The sequence below is a fragment of the Aquarana catesbeiana genome, linkage group LG03 (genome assembly GCF_042186555.1).
Source record: "Aquarana catesbeiana isolate 2022-GZ linkage group LG03, ASM4218655v1, whole genome shotgun sequence".
Taxonomy (NCBI): domain Eukaryota; kingdom Metazoa; phylum Chordata; class Amphibia; order Anura; family Ranidae; genus Aquarana; species Aquarana catesbeiana.
This window is the reverse complement of record NC_133326.1, coordinates 211,620,819-211,635,292: the sequence shown is the minus strand read 5'-3', so window position 1 is coordinate 211,635,292 and position 14,474 is coordinate 211,620,819. Positions and strand designations below refer to the sequence as shown.

Genomic DNA, 14,474 nt, shown 5'->3' with positions numbered 1-14,474 from the left:
GTATGCAATGCCATTGTCTTGCAGAGGATTTTTTTCAGAGGTTTACAACCTCTTTTTAATGTCCAGTAGCCTACACATTATAGACTGTGTGCTCCGGCTTTCCTCATACACATAACGGATACGTACAGAGCTATATGCTTGTCAGTATTCCGTCCAGTCACCATCCTCATACTGCCGCCTTTCCAATGACAACCAACCGCCTCACCATCCGAGCACCTCACACATCGATACCAGCGGAGCCGCGCGCACCGCACCGTTGTGTCGTCGCGTGACGTTGCGATGCGCGCTCTCGCGGCCGTGTGTTCGGGGTCGGAGTTCGTATGTAAAAACAAGATGGCGGCCGGCGCGCCCCGGACCCCCTGCTGTCTGTGACAGGGGTGACTAAACAGTGAGAGAGCGCAGGAAAGAGGCGGACCACGGCCACTGCTGCTCCTAGCGAGGGTTGAGTTCCTGGCACGGAGGCCTCCCCGCTCTGTGAATAAGGCCGGAAACAACAAAGAGGTAAATGAGCATCCGCGGCCACCTCCACCACAGGCGGCAGTGATTCAGCGCCTTCCAGCCTGGCCCGGAGCATCCCTCTGCCTGGCAGTGCCATACTGACACCCACAGGCAGCCTGGAGCACGGGGGTGTGAGGGGAGGGGGAGGGAGGGCCGTCCGGCTCCATCACAGGTCATCATCACTTCTCTTATCATCACTTCTCTTTATCTCCTCTTCTCATCCCACACAACTTTCTGCTCCGGGGCCACACCATTCATCCCTACCGACACCAGGAGGACAGGCACCACTGCATGGAGGGATCGTCACCATACCATACAGCCATTCACTGCTGGCAGCATCATGGAGCCCATCATATGGGGGGCTGTGATTCTAATAGAGACCATCATGAGGGGGGCTAGAGTTCTAATAGAGGCCATCATGAGGGGGGCTGTGATCCTAATAGAGGCCATCATGAGGGGGGCTGTGATCCTAATAGAGGCCATCATGAGGGGGGCTGTGATTCTAATAGAGGCCATCATGAGGTGGGCTGTGATTCTAATAGAGGCCATCATGAGGTGGGCTGTGATTCTAATAGAGGCCATCATGAGGTGGGCTGTGATTCTAATAGAGGCCATCATGAGGTGGGCTGTGATTCTAATAGAGGCCATCATGAGGGGGGCTGTGATTCTAATAGAGGCCATCATGAGGGGGGCTGTGATTCTAATAGAGGCCATCATGAGGGGGGCTGTGATTCTAATAGAGACCATCATGTGGGGGGCTAGAATTCTAATAGAGACCATCATGAAGGGTGCAGTAATTTTAATAGAGACCATCATGAGGGGTGCTGTAGTTCTAATAGACACCATCATGAGGGGTGCAGTAATTGTAATAGAGGCAATCATGAGGGGTGCAGTAATTGTAATAGAGGCAATCATGAGGGGTGCAGTAATTCTAATAGTGACCATCATGAGGGGTGTGGTAATTCTAATAGACACCATCATAAAGGAGTGCTTTAATTATAATAGAAGACATTGTGATGGACTCCGGACACCCCGACTGGGGTATCTTCGCCAGGAAGCTGCTCCCCAAGCTCTGGAATATGAGGCAAGTGACTATAGCTGTAGCTACCCTAAAGAACTAGACCAGCCCTTTTCAGCCACGGTTTCTTTAGGTTTCTTCAGGGGTGACTTGGCAAAATGCATAAAAATTGCCCAATAATTTTATACAAGTCAAAGCCCCATGTTTTCATTGTCAACCATTACAACCTTCTAGCAGCCGGCATCCTAATGGCCAATGGCTTCATCAATTGATAAGAAGGATGTCAGTTGCCTTCATAGAATCCTTGTATGACCCTCCCATGCCCCTCTCCATCAGCGGTGGAGTCACATTAGCTGAGTGATGGAGAAAAACTGAGGGACAAGAGAAACATTGGAACACTAGTCAGTGCCAGTTTGCTAAAGTGTATTTGCTTTGGAAGAATAAATCACCTCTAATGTTGGGTGTCCTGCTTGGACTTGTGGATGTTGCTACGTTATGTAAAACTGTTAGAAGAGTTTTTACAGGTAAGAAATGGGGTGCCTTGACTGAAAAAAGTTTGAGAAACCCTGAACTAGACAACACAATTTTTTTGAAGTAAATAAGAACTGCTTTATTAGACATACACACTGAATTTATATAGAAAGCCATCCAATAAGAGCTAATCACATTATAACAGACAATGCCCATCTCAGACAGTCTGACACCCCGATAGGAATACATTATACATGGGAAGCCAAAAGTCATTTAGTGACCAGCTCCAACTGGATAACTTGAAAACACAGTAAGGCCGGCCATACACGGAGCAAATGGTTGCAGAAAAGACAGTGTTGACAGGGGAATCCCTCCTGCCTGGACCATTGTCCCTAACGGCTATAGCAGCCATTACCAATAATTGCAAGAGAATTCGGCAGGCTGGTTGTACCCAAGTTGATCGGTAGATCAAGTTGGTACATTCAGCCTGCCCATTAACGACTTTAATCAATTCAAACTGTGTATGACCGGCCTAAAACTGAGTTCTCCGAGCAGTGGTTCTCCTGAGGGGTGCTGTATTTTATAAAAGTTGGTCATAAGGGGTACAGTAATCATGATAGCTTGTGGTGAGGGGTTCCATATTCTTACTATTTGCATGATAAGATTATTTTATGGAATTTACAGTAATTGTATCTCTTTAGTATTGGGAGCATCTCTGCACATCTAGATTAGGAAATGTGGCAGCATCTGCTCAGGAAACCTGTTTGTGTATGATATGTATTTTTTTATGGAAGCATATCTAATGGTTGTGGATTTACACATTATGCTGTTCTGTTTTTGTGTGTTTTTTTTTTTTTAATTTTATTTATTTTTTATGCATTGTCATGTGTTTTTCATTTTGGTCAATAAAAAAAAAAAAAAAACTATTTAGGCTTGTTACCAGGGGCTAAAAATTGCTTATAAATGCATCATGCATATGTTTTTACATTTTGACTTCTATGGTCCTCAAAATGCATAAAAGCGGACAAAAAATGGACCTGAGCTATTTTCAAAAATGAGTGGCAGGGCAGTGCACAAGTGTGAATAGGCTCAACATTAACTTTGATGTGTGTTACCTTAGAAAATTCTTGCCTATACCGTCGAGAGTTCTACTGGGAATGTGAAAATGTGTTGTATTTTTTGAGTAGCGGTATTATTTTTGCCAAATCTGGGAGCTGAAAATCCTAAGTAGGAAATATTTTGTAAATTGTACAGACAGGGTTTTTTTTTTTTTGTTTTAGCAAAAAATAAAAAACCCAGCTGTAATTAAATACCACAAAAATAAAGCTTTATTTGTGTGGAAAAAAAAAATGATAAAAATTTTCATTTGGGTACAGTGTTGCATGACTGTGCAATTTGTCATTCAAAATATGACAGCGCTGAAAATTGTCCTGGACAGGAAGGAGGTAAAAGTGCCCAGTATTGAAGCAGTTAAAGCGGAGCTCCAGTCTCCCTCAAATTAAGTCAGCGTCTACAAATAATGTAATATAAGGACACTTACCTGTCCAGGGCTCCAGCGCTGTCCTCAAGCCATTCTGCTTCGGGTGCAGGCGCTGGTATTTTAGGTAAGAGAAACCTGGTAGTGAAGCCTTCCGGCTTCACAGCCAATTTCCTACTGTGCATGTGCGAGTTGCACTGCGCTTTGTGGATGGTCCCGCTGTCTTCTGGTACCTGTGATGTGTCCCAGAAGGCAGTGGGGGGGCATGAACGTCGCCATGGCGATCTGACCATAAGTGGGAATGGCTACCTGTTAAAAACCAGGTACCTGCTCCCCACCCCCCCAAAGTAGTTCTAAATGTGGCAGTGGAGGTTGCAAACAAGTGGAACTTCCCCTTTTGGATGAAGTTCCACTTTAATAGGATCACATCTTTGTGCCTAGTAATGGCGGTATCAGCCACCCTCCTCAGCCAGCTTCCCTCAATTGAATATAGTAGTACTGTATATGTTGACGCATCCAGCACTGGTTCGTACAAGCACTGTAAACCTCCCATTCTTTAAATCTCTACCCACGCATGCACCGCGGTATCAGGCACAATGTTGACCAGGTTTTGTAATTTAAGGAGAGCAGTACACATGACTGCAAATAAGTGCACTACTTGTACTCATTAAGGATTGACCACTTTTCTACCAGGGCAACATTTTTTTTCGCACACATTTTTTATTTGCTAGAAAATTACTTTTGATAGTAAGTCTAGTTTAAAAAACAAAAAAAGAAACAAACATGTTATACTTACCTGCTCTGTGCAGTGGTTTTGCACACAACAGCCCAGATCCTCCACTTCTTGGGTCCCTCGCTGGCGCTTCTGGATCCTCCCCGCGGCTGAGTGCCCCTACAACAAGCAGTTTGCTATGGGGGCACCCGAGCTGAGCTGCTGCTGTTCTGAGTGTCCATTCAGACACAGAGCCACGGCTTGGCCTCGCCCCCTTTTCTTTCCTCATTGGCTCACTGACCTTGATTGACAGCAGCGGGAAGCAATGGCGCACGCTGCTGTGTGTCAGCCAATCAGGAGGAAGGGTCCCGGACAGCCGATGCTCTTGTGCAACATTTCTGGATCGAGATGGGGCTCAGGTAAGTATTAGGGGGGCTGCTGCATACAGAAGTTTTTTTTTTTATCTTAATGCATAGGATGTATTAAGATCATAAACCACCTGCCTTTAGAACCGCTCAGTTCACATACAGTGCCTTGAAAAAGTAGTCATACCCCTTTTAAAGTTTTCCACGTTTTGTCATGTTACAACCAAAAACGTAAATGTATTTTATTGGGATTTTATGTGATCGACCAACACAAAGTGGCGTAGTTGTTATGTGTAAGGAAAATAATAAATGTTTCTTTTCATACATCAGGGGACACAGAGCCATAGTAATTACTATGTGGTTAATAGGCCACCTTTAGGTGATGGACACTGGCACGCCCTAAATTAAGAGGTGCACTCCCTATATAACCCCTCCCACTACTGGGAGTATTCAGTTTTTTCGCCAGTGTCTAAGGTGTTGGTCACGAGTAAAGATGTGCTGAGCTCCACTGGAACAATCCTTGTTGGGGCTAGCCATGCTGACGGATCCATTCAGAGTGTCTTTCAGGCCAGGTTGAATGGTACCCGGGCCTCATATCCAAAGAAACGAGGTTTTTGCTTGCGAATGCTTCTCTTTCTAGAGAGCTGGACCCTGGGATCCAGTACTTTTGGTAGTAAGGCCAATAAAGTTTTACTGGCAGGGTGCTGTTGCAGGTCCAGGATTGTGGGATACCTCGAGGTTCCCCTGTTCCTGAAGGTTTTACGGAGCTCACCATGAAGGGAGAAGATTGGGTCTGATGGTTTACCACAGATAACCCTGCGGCGGGAAAAGGTAAGTTGGGATTTTTGAATTTTTTCATGAAAGTCTCTTTTAACTGAATAATGTTGTCATGCTTATGTGTCACCACTGGGGGCTGTATTGAGCACTCACCACCTCATGCTGAAAACAGCCGCTGTGTCAGGAGCGAACACTTCCTCCTTCTCCTCCGGCAAAGCAGATCCTCTGGTAAGAGGGGTAACTTGTCTTCCTGTGGGTAGCCCCTGCGCTGGGATTCCCCGCTCGGGGGAGAGTAGAGGCCCAGATTCATTTAAAAAAAAAAAAAAAAAAAAGAGGGTGGAGCCGTAAGCAGCGCGGGGGGCGGGGCTGTCTGCGTTCTCCAACGCCGGGACGCATGGAGGTAGTTTTTAAAAACACACTGTGTGCTGCTGCAGGCTGTGGAGGGACACAAAAGCGGAGGTGGCTATTTCACAGGTTGGTAACACAGGTATTTCCGTTGACACATTGTTTTCAGGCTGGGTTTATTGCTGGACTATAGCCTAGCAGTGTATGCATTCTTTTGGTAGTGCCTCTGCTTTGTGCGTTAGGCTATGAGTGGTAGTGGTTTGATTATTTTACAAACAACCTAAATCCATGTCCAAAAGAATGTCATCCTCCTCTGAAAGTGATGCGGTCAGTCAGAATGAGCCATCAGGAGAGACTGGTGTTGCAGCAGCGCTGGACACTTCAGTCCCTGTATATATATCACCCAGGAGGTTTTTTCTTCTACCATTTCTAGTGGAAAAAGAAGATTGATGCTATGATCACTTTCCATAGTGGTATCTATCATAGCAGATCCCCATCCAGTGCTCAGGACCCTCATTGTGAGGTACAAGGGGCAGGGGATCAGGAAGGTCTTCCAAAGAGACCTGGAAGATACTAATATATCCTCTTCTGAGGATCCTAGTATGGAGGGAGTAATCTCACATTTCTGGTACACTCCTTCACTAGATTGGTTCGTTTAACCCTTTTGCTGCCTGTAGTGCAGTCTAGTGATGAGCCCACCTCTGGTTGGGATCACTAACCTTCCCTGTCTGGGGGACGCTTTTCCTATCCATTCAGGGCTAAAAAAGCTGTTATATTCAGAATGGGAACTCCTGGATAAGCTGTTTTTTTTCCTCCAAAAAAGTGTATCTATGGAGGAAGAATTCTATAAGAAGTGGGAGGTTCCAGCAATTTAATGCTGCAATCACCTCGGGGAATAAAAATCTCACTTGTCCAATAGACAATGCGCAAATGATAAAGGATTCAACAGATAAAAAGTTGGAACTTCTGCTTAAGAACAACATGTCTCTGGCAGGTTCAGTAGCGCAGCCGATTCGTACGGCAATTGGGGTATCTCCATCCATAAAGGATCAGTTTGTAGAGATACTTAAGATTCTTCCTGATCAGCAGGCCCAGCAATGGGCTGGCATATCAGATGCACTACGGTGGATGCAATGATAAATTGTATCATTCAAGCTTCACGGCTTACGGCTTATGCTGGGACTAGTACATACACACAGAGTCCTGTGGCTGGTAAATTGGTCAGCCGAAGCACCATGTAAAAAGCTCCTAGCCAGTTTCCCTTTTCATGTGAACGGTTACTGGAGACGATCTGGATAAATATATCCAAATGTTTTCTAATGGGAAAAGTTCTTTTGCCAGTAAAAGAAGAAGTTCAAATATTTCTCCTTTTTAGCGTGCTTCCTCTCAGTACCAGGAGCATCTGCCCCTAGGCAGTCTCGATGGCCTTCACTGTCAAGCTCAAGAGGTAGACCTCAGGGGCAGTCCCAGGGCCAGAAGAGGTCTTGGGGCAGAAAGCCTGACAAAGCAAAATGCTAAGGCCTCCTTATGAAGGAGCAGCCCCGTTTGCTCAGGTGGGGGGGAAGGCTTCTGCAATTTTCAAATCTGGCAGGAACAATGTCAGGACAGATGGGCTTCCTCAGTTTCTCTAGGTTACAAACTAGAGTTCCGAGAGTTCCCGTTTCCTTGTTTTCTAAAGTCAAATGTTTACAGAAATCCAGAGGAAAGGAAGTCTCTCTTTTTAGCTCTGGATCATCTTTTATCTCAAGAGGTGATATCAGAGGTTCCCTTAGAGGAACAGAGTTCAGGGTTTTATTCAAACCTTTTTTTCTTACGGTTCCAAAACCAAACGGGGAGGTAAGACCCATTTTAGATCTCAAAGATCTGAACCAGCACTTAAATATCTGGTCTTTTCGCATGGAGGCAATCCGATCGGTGGTCTCCATTTTGCAAGGAGGAGAGTTCTGGCATCAATCGATATCAAAGATGCATATCTCCACGTACCGATATTTCCCGTTCATCAGAATTTTCTACACTTCAAAGTAGAAAATCGCCATTTTCAGTTTGTGGCTCTGCCATTTGGTCTAGCCACTGCACCACGGGTATTCACAAAAATCCTGACACCTCCCTTAGTCAGGTTAACGGTCTTCGCCTATTTAGATGATCTGCTTTTAGTAGATCAATCAGTCTCTGGCCTAAACCAAAGTTTAGTCTCTACTGTAAGCTACCTGGAATGCCTAGGTTGGATGCTCAACCTAGAAAAATCCTCCTTAAAACCATCAAGGAGATTACAGTTCTTGGGGCTAGTCATAGATACCGTACAAAGAGGATATTCTTACCCCAGGCAAGCATTGGTTCCAGTAAAGAACTGATTCAATTGGTCAAAACAAGGAGAAATCTTTCCATTCAGATGTGCATGGAATGGTTAAGGAAAATGGTGGCCTCCTTCGAGGCCGTTCCTTATGCGCAGTTTCATTCAAGACTGCTACAAACGCTATTCTGTCGGTCTGGAACAAGAAGGTTCAGGCTTTGGTTTTTTTCCAATGCTCTTATCCCCCCAGGTGTGTCTGAGCCGTAATTGGTGTCAGCTACCTCCAAAAGGGGAAATTATTTTTTTACCAGTATCTTGGAAAATGGTAACAACGGATGCCAGCCTTCTAGGTTGGCACACAGTCCTGGAAGAAGCTTCTGTCCAGGGGAAGTGGTCCAAGGACCAGAAAGGACCTTGACCATCAACGTTCTAGAAATTAGGGCAGTACATCTGGCCCTGGATTTCCAGACGCTCAAGCTGCGGAATTGTCCTGTCAGGATTCAATCCGGCAATGCCACGGCTATGGCTTACATCAATCACCAAGGGGGCACGAGAAGTCGTGCAGTCCAAAAAGAAGTGAATCATGTACTAGCTTGGGCAGAAAGCAACTTACCTTGTCTATCAGCAATGTCCATTCCAGGGATAGAGAATTGGCAGGGGGACTATTGAGTCGTCAACTATTGTTTCCGGGAGAATGGTCCCTTCACCCCGACATCTTCCTCTCGATATGTCAAGAATGGGGTATCCTGGACAGAGATCTGTTCGCGTCCAGATTCAACAACAAAGTCGACAACTTTGTGTCTAGAACGAAGGATCCGCTAGCGTGCGGAACAGATGCCTTGGTCTTCCCAATAGGATCAGTTTTTTCACTGATCTATGCATTCCTCCAGTTCTACTTCCACGCCTTCTCCGCAGAATCAAGCAGGAAGGGGAAGAAGCCATTCTGGTGGTCCTAGGGTGGCTCAGAAGATCTTGGTTTGCAGAGATCATAAAGATGGCAGTAGAAGTCCCTTGGACCCTGCCATTATGGCCAGACCTTCTAGCTCAAGGTCCGGTATTCCATCCTACCTTACAAACGCTAAATTTAGTGGTTTGCTATTGAACCCCACATTCTAAAGGATCGTGGGTTATCTCCTTCAGTAGTGTCTACTTTGATTAAGCCGGCCTCCAGAGTCATTTACTTTAGAATCTGGAAGGCACATATTCTCTGGTATGGATTCAGGGGTTGGCACCCCAGGAAGTATGTCATAAGTAGGATTCTTAAATTCCTGCATATGGGATTAGAAATGAACCTGGCCCTGAGTACGATCAAGGGCCAGGTCTCGGCCTTATCAATATTTTTTTCAACGGCCTCTTGCTTCTTACTCTCTGGTGCGTACTTTTATTCAGTGGACAACAAGAATTAATCCCCCTGTCGGGCACCTCTAAATCCTCGGGATTTGAATTTTAGTCTTGTCGGCTTTACAGATCAGCCTTTTGAACCTATACGGGAAATTCCCTTAGTTCTTTTAAAGAAAAATAGTCTTTTTGGTTGCCATATCTTCTGCCAAGAAGAATATCGGAATTGGCGGCTCTGGCTTGTAAAGAGCCATATTTTAAATCATGCATAAGGATAAGGTGGTATTGCGGCCTCATCCTAAATTTCTACCGAAATTGATGACAGGTTCTCACCTGAAACTGGATATTATTCTGCCTTTTTTCCCAGAGTCTCGATCTAAGGAAAAGAAGGCACTACATTCCCTTGATGTAGTAAGATTCACAAAAACAAATATTTTGTTTGTGCTGCCAGAAGGTCCTAAAAGAGGACAAGCAGCATTGAAATCTACTATTTCCAAATGGATTAGTCAAGTGATTGTTTAATCTTATGGTCTGGGGAAGAAAGTTCCTCCTTTTCATGTTAAAACACATTCCACCAGGGCTGTTAGTGCCTAATGGGCGGTGCGTCACCAGGCCTCTGTGGCTCAGATCTGCAAGGCCGCAACTTGGTCTTCAGTCCATATATTTACCAGATTCTATCAAATCGATGTAAAGGGTCATGAGGATATTGCCTTTGGGCATAGTGTACTGCAGGCTGCAATATAAGTCCTCTGGCCTCTTAATGCCCTACCTTTTTATTGTGTCTCCCTCCCTTCAGTTGCCATTGCTATGGAACATCCCACATAGTAATTACTATGGCTCTGTGTCCCCTGATGTATGAAAAGAAAACAGGATTTTTAAAACGGCTTACCTGTAAAATCCTTTTCTTTGAGGTACATCAGGGGACACAGAGGTCCCTCCCTTCTTGGTATACACGTGTATTGCTTGGCTACAAAACTGAATACTCCCAGTAGTGGGAGGGGTTATATAGGGAGTGCACTTCTTAATTTAGGGCGTGCCAGTGTCCATCACCTAAAGGTGGCCTATAACCACATAGTAATTACTATGGCTCTGTGTCCCCTGATGTACCTCAAAGAAAAGGATTTTACAGGTAAGCTGTTTTAAAAATCCTGTTTTTTTTCTTTTTGCATTTGTGTTCAGCCCCCCGAGTCAATACTTTGTAGAACCAGTTTTCTATGCAATTACAGCTGCAAGTCTTTTTGGGAATGTCTCTACCAGCTTTGCACATCTAGAGAGTGACCGTTTTGCCCATTCTTCTTTGCAAAATAGCTCAAGCTCTGTCAGATTGGATGGAGAGCATCTGTGAACAGCAGTTTTCAAATCTTACCACAGATTCTCAATTGGATTGAGTCTGGACTTTGACTGGGCCATTCTAACCTATGAATGTGCTTTGATCCAAACCATTCCATTGTAGCTCTGGCTGTATGTTTAGGGTTGTTGTCTTGCTGGAAGGTGAACCTCCACCCCAGTCTCAATTCTTTTGCAGAATCTAACAGGTTTTCTTCTAAGATTGCCCTGTATATGACTCCATCCATCTTCCCATCAACTGACCAGCTTCCCTGTCCCAGCTGAAGAAAATCATCCCTACAACATGATGCTGTCACCACCATGTTTCACAGTGGGGATGGTTTGTTCAGAGTGATGTGCAGTGTTAGTTTTCCGCCACACATAGCGTTTTGCTTTTAGGCCAAAAAGTTAAATTTTGGTCTCATCTGACCAGAGTACCTTCTTCCACATTTGCTTTGTCCCCCAAATGGCTTCTCGCAAACAGGACTTCTTATGGCTTTCTTTCAATAATGTCTTTCTTCTTGCCACTCTTCCTTAAAGGCCAGATTTGTAGAGTGCATGACTAATAGTTGTCCTGTGGACAGATTCTCCCACCTGAGCTGTGGATCTCTGCAGCTCCTCCAGAGTTACCATGGGCCTCTTGGCTGCTTCTCTGATTAATGCTCTCCTTGTGCCGCCTGTCAGTTTAGGTGTACTACCATGTCTTAGTAGGTTTGCGGTTGTGCCATATGCTTTCCATTTTCGGGTGATGGTTTGAACAGTGCTCCTGTAAAATGTTCAAAGCTTGGGATATTTTTATTTTTTTTTTTTTTCAACCTAACCTTGCTTTAAACCTCTATACAACTTTATCCCTGACCTGTCTGATGTGTTTCTTCCTTGGCCTTCATAATGCTGTTTGTTCACCAACGTTCTCTAACAAACCACTGAGGGCTTCACAGAACAGCTGTATATTTATACTATGAGATAAAATTACACACAGGTGGACTGTTTACTAATTAGGTGACTTCTGAATTCAATTGGTTCCACTAGATTTTAGTTAGGGGTATCACAGTAAAGGGGGCTGAATACAAATACACACCACACTTTTCAGTTATTTGTAAAATATTTTGAAAACCATTTATCATTTTCCTTCCACTTCACAATTACAGTGAGGGGGGAAAATAGTATTTGATCCCCGGCTGGTTTTGTACGTTTGCCCACTGACAAAGAAATAAATGATCAGTCTATAATTTTAATGGTAGGTTTATTTTAACAGGAAGTTGAGGAAAGAGATGGCTGGCAAAGAGACAACAAATCATACGTGAAAGGAGGTTTTTCAAGTAAACTTATATTGTATAGTGAAAAATAATTGTTTGTATTGCTATTACAACTCTGAGCCCACTCAGCATAATTGCCAATGTATTTACTCCATCAAGGCAGCCCAGATGCAACGCTAGTCATTGACATGATTTAAATTGAAGTACAGTAGAAAATGTTCCTTTTTTTTTTTTTTTTGCAAGCTGCATCTGGGCTGCTTGGGTGGAGGAAATATGTCTGCATTATGCTGATCGGACTTAGCTAGTCTGTGTGCAAGAGCCCTTAAACTAGAATGGTGAGCTAATCCTGAGAGCACACACACAAAATCAATAAATGGAATTATGTGGAGTTCTTATGTGTGACACAGTATAATGCTTGTTATGCTGTTCTGTAAAGGCAAACACATTATTGGTCATCGATTCATCAAACCTTTTCCCGGTCCATTTTTGTTTCTGGAATTGTTTTGTCTTGGAATACAGACTTTCTTCTGTTAATACCTTAATGTAAAATTAAACCTGTAAATGGTGCACTCAAAGTAATATTAAAGACTTTTTTTTTTTTTTTTTTTTTTTAAGAAAAGAGGTCATGCCTGCTCTGTGCAACAATTGCACAGAAAACACTATTGTCTGCTCTTCCGGCAATCCCCAGCTGGTGCTGTCAACTTTTCCATGCTCTGGGGACCACCTTAGGAAGCCATGTGCCATGGAGGCACCAGTGCGTGCACATTCATGAGCTGGGCTGTGTGCATCCATAGACACACACATAGCAAGTAAACCACGTCCCCGCTCCCTCATCACAGAAGTTTAGCTGACCACAGCAGAGCCTATGGCTCCCACTACCCTCAGTGTCTCTTGTGAGGTCAGGGAGTGAGGGGAGCGGTGCTGCAGCTGAGATGCTAAAGCAGTTACAGAAGCCAGGTTAGTGTTTAGGGACAGATGGGCTTATGCCTAGTACACACAATGAGAAAATTGAATAAAAAATTACCGCTTTTAGAGCGACCTTCCGATAATCTGACTTGTTAGTACACAGCTTTTGAGAGCCGATCTCGACAGTTCATGCAAAGTTATCCGAAAGGACAAGCACTAAAAATGTTCTCATCCAATACCAGAACAAACGATTTTTGTTTTTAATCAGTACAGTATTCATCCAGAAAAAAATTGAGTGACCAAGACCGTGCATGCTCGGAAACAAAAAAATACATTACATCATCGTGGGAAGCGGTTTGTTGTCTTACGAGAATTTTTGTAACTCTTGTAACCTATTTGTTTTCGATATGAGACTAGCCAGCAAAAAAAAAGTTGATTACTAGTCCAATATTCTTATCATGTGTACGAGGTTTAAGAAAGATAGATGGGTGTTTTTTACCTCTAAAGCAAAAAACATTTAGACTTTAAAACCATTTAATATGATAACTTGTTAAACACAGTGAAATACACTTGCATAGTGCCCACTGGTTTTCATGCCAACATTTGCGCTCCAGGCTTATCTTATCTGAGAACCTTTTATTACTACAGATGACCTAGCATTTTTCCTAAAGTGTTACTCTGCTTTTGTGAAAAAAAATATAGGGGAAAAAATATAGGCTATACATTTGCTACACAAGCCATATTCCATTGAATATTATTAAGAATTACCTTTCCTTTTTAAAATTGCAGAACTACCAATTTCTCTAAAATCCAATGCAATATGGCAACATGGGGCCTTCTGTACACAGGTGTACAGGACAGCCCCAGAAATGTCATTTCCTGCTTGGGTGAAAAACTCTGCAACAAGGTACAAGTCGGGTTTTAGGCATTCTCTGCAACAGGAATAATTTTTGGTGAGTAGCTCGCTAATATTTAATTCTAAACTGATGAAGACACTGCGACATTTCTCATCAGAATCACCAAAGTGCATCAGCTGATTTAAAGAGGAAATGCAGTCTGCTCACATTTGCAATAAAAACATCTTTGCCATTCTGAAGCTTCCCTCCACCCACTTTGCATATTTTATATATACTGTGATTCTGTACTTGCCAAATATGCTGCAGAAATCTCCCTCCACTGAGTCTGGCTGCAACCATTTTAACTGTGGGCAGCTGAAGCTGCTGCCTGTTGACTTCCTGGATTTACACAGACACATATCCAGCTCTGTAGCTCTCTTTGGCCCTCTTATGACTCATCCCCACTCCTGGCAAACTCATGAGAGTGAGAGAGAGCTGTGCATGATGTCATAAGCCTAGGCTAATGACAAGAAAGAAGAAGTGGGCTGTATAAGGTATTTACTGGCAGAAAAAAAGTTTTACTATCCAAAGTTAAAACAACAAGGGCAGAAGACTTAATAGATGGAAAGATGTTAAAATTACTGAAGGTCCACTGAAAAATTAGTCACTCCCATTCAGAAACAGTATCAAAGACAAAAAATAGAACAAAATGTTTTTTCTTCAGAGCAGAAAAGGGTAGGAATCTGCAACAAAATTTGTATTAAAATCCTTGCTATGTAAATTGATCACTCACTGCGGATTGTTTGTGTGTTTTTTTTTTTTCTCAAAAGTTCAGGTTACTCTTTTAACCCAATTTTAT

At 43.6% G+C, this 14,474-nt stretch overlaps 1 protein-coding gene across 2 annotated transcripts in view; it reads left to right on the top strand.

Annotated features, from left to right (window-relative positions):
- The first annotated feature begins 247 nt into the window (after positions 1–247).
- LOC141131918 (transcriptional regulator QRICH1-like) overlaps positions 248–14,474 on the top strand; it is an 87,239-nt gene continuing 73,012 nt past the window's right edge. For both annotated transcript variants that reach the window (XM_073619740.1, XM_073619739.1), the window contains exon 1: positions 248–501. The gene's annotated coding sequence lies outside the window, so the exon portion shown is untranslated. The remainder of the gene's footprint in view (positions 502–14,474) is intronic.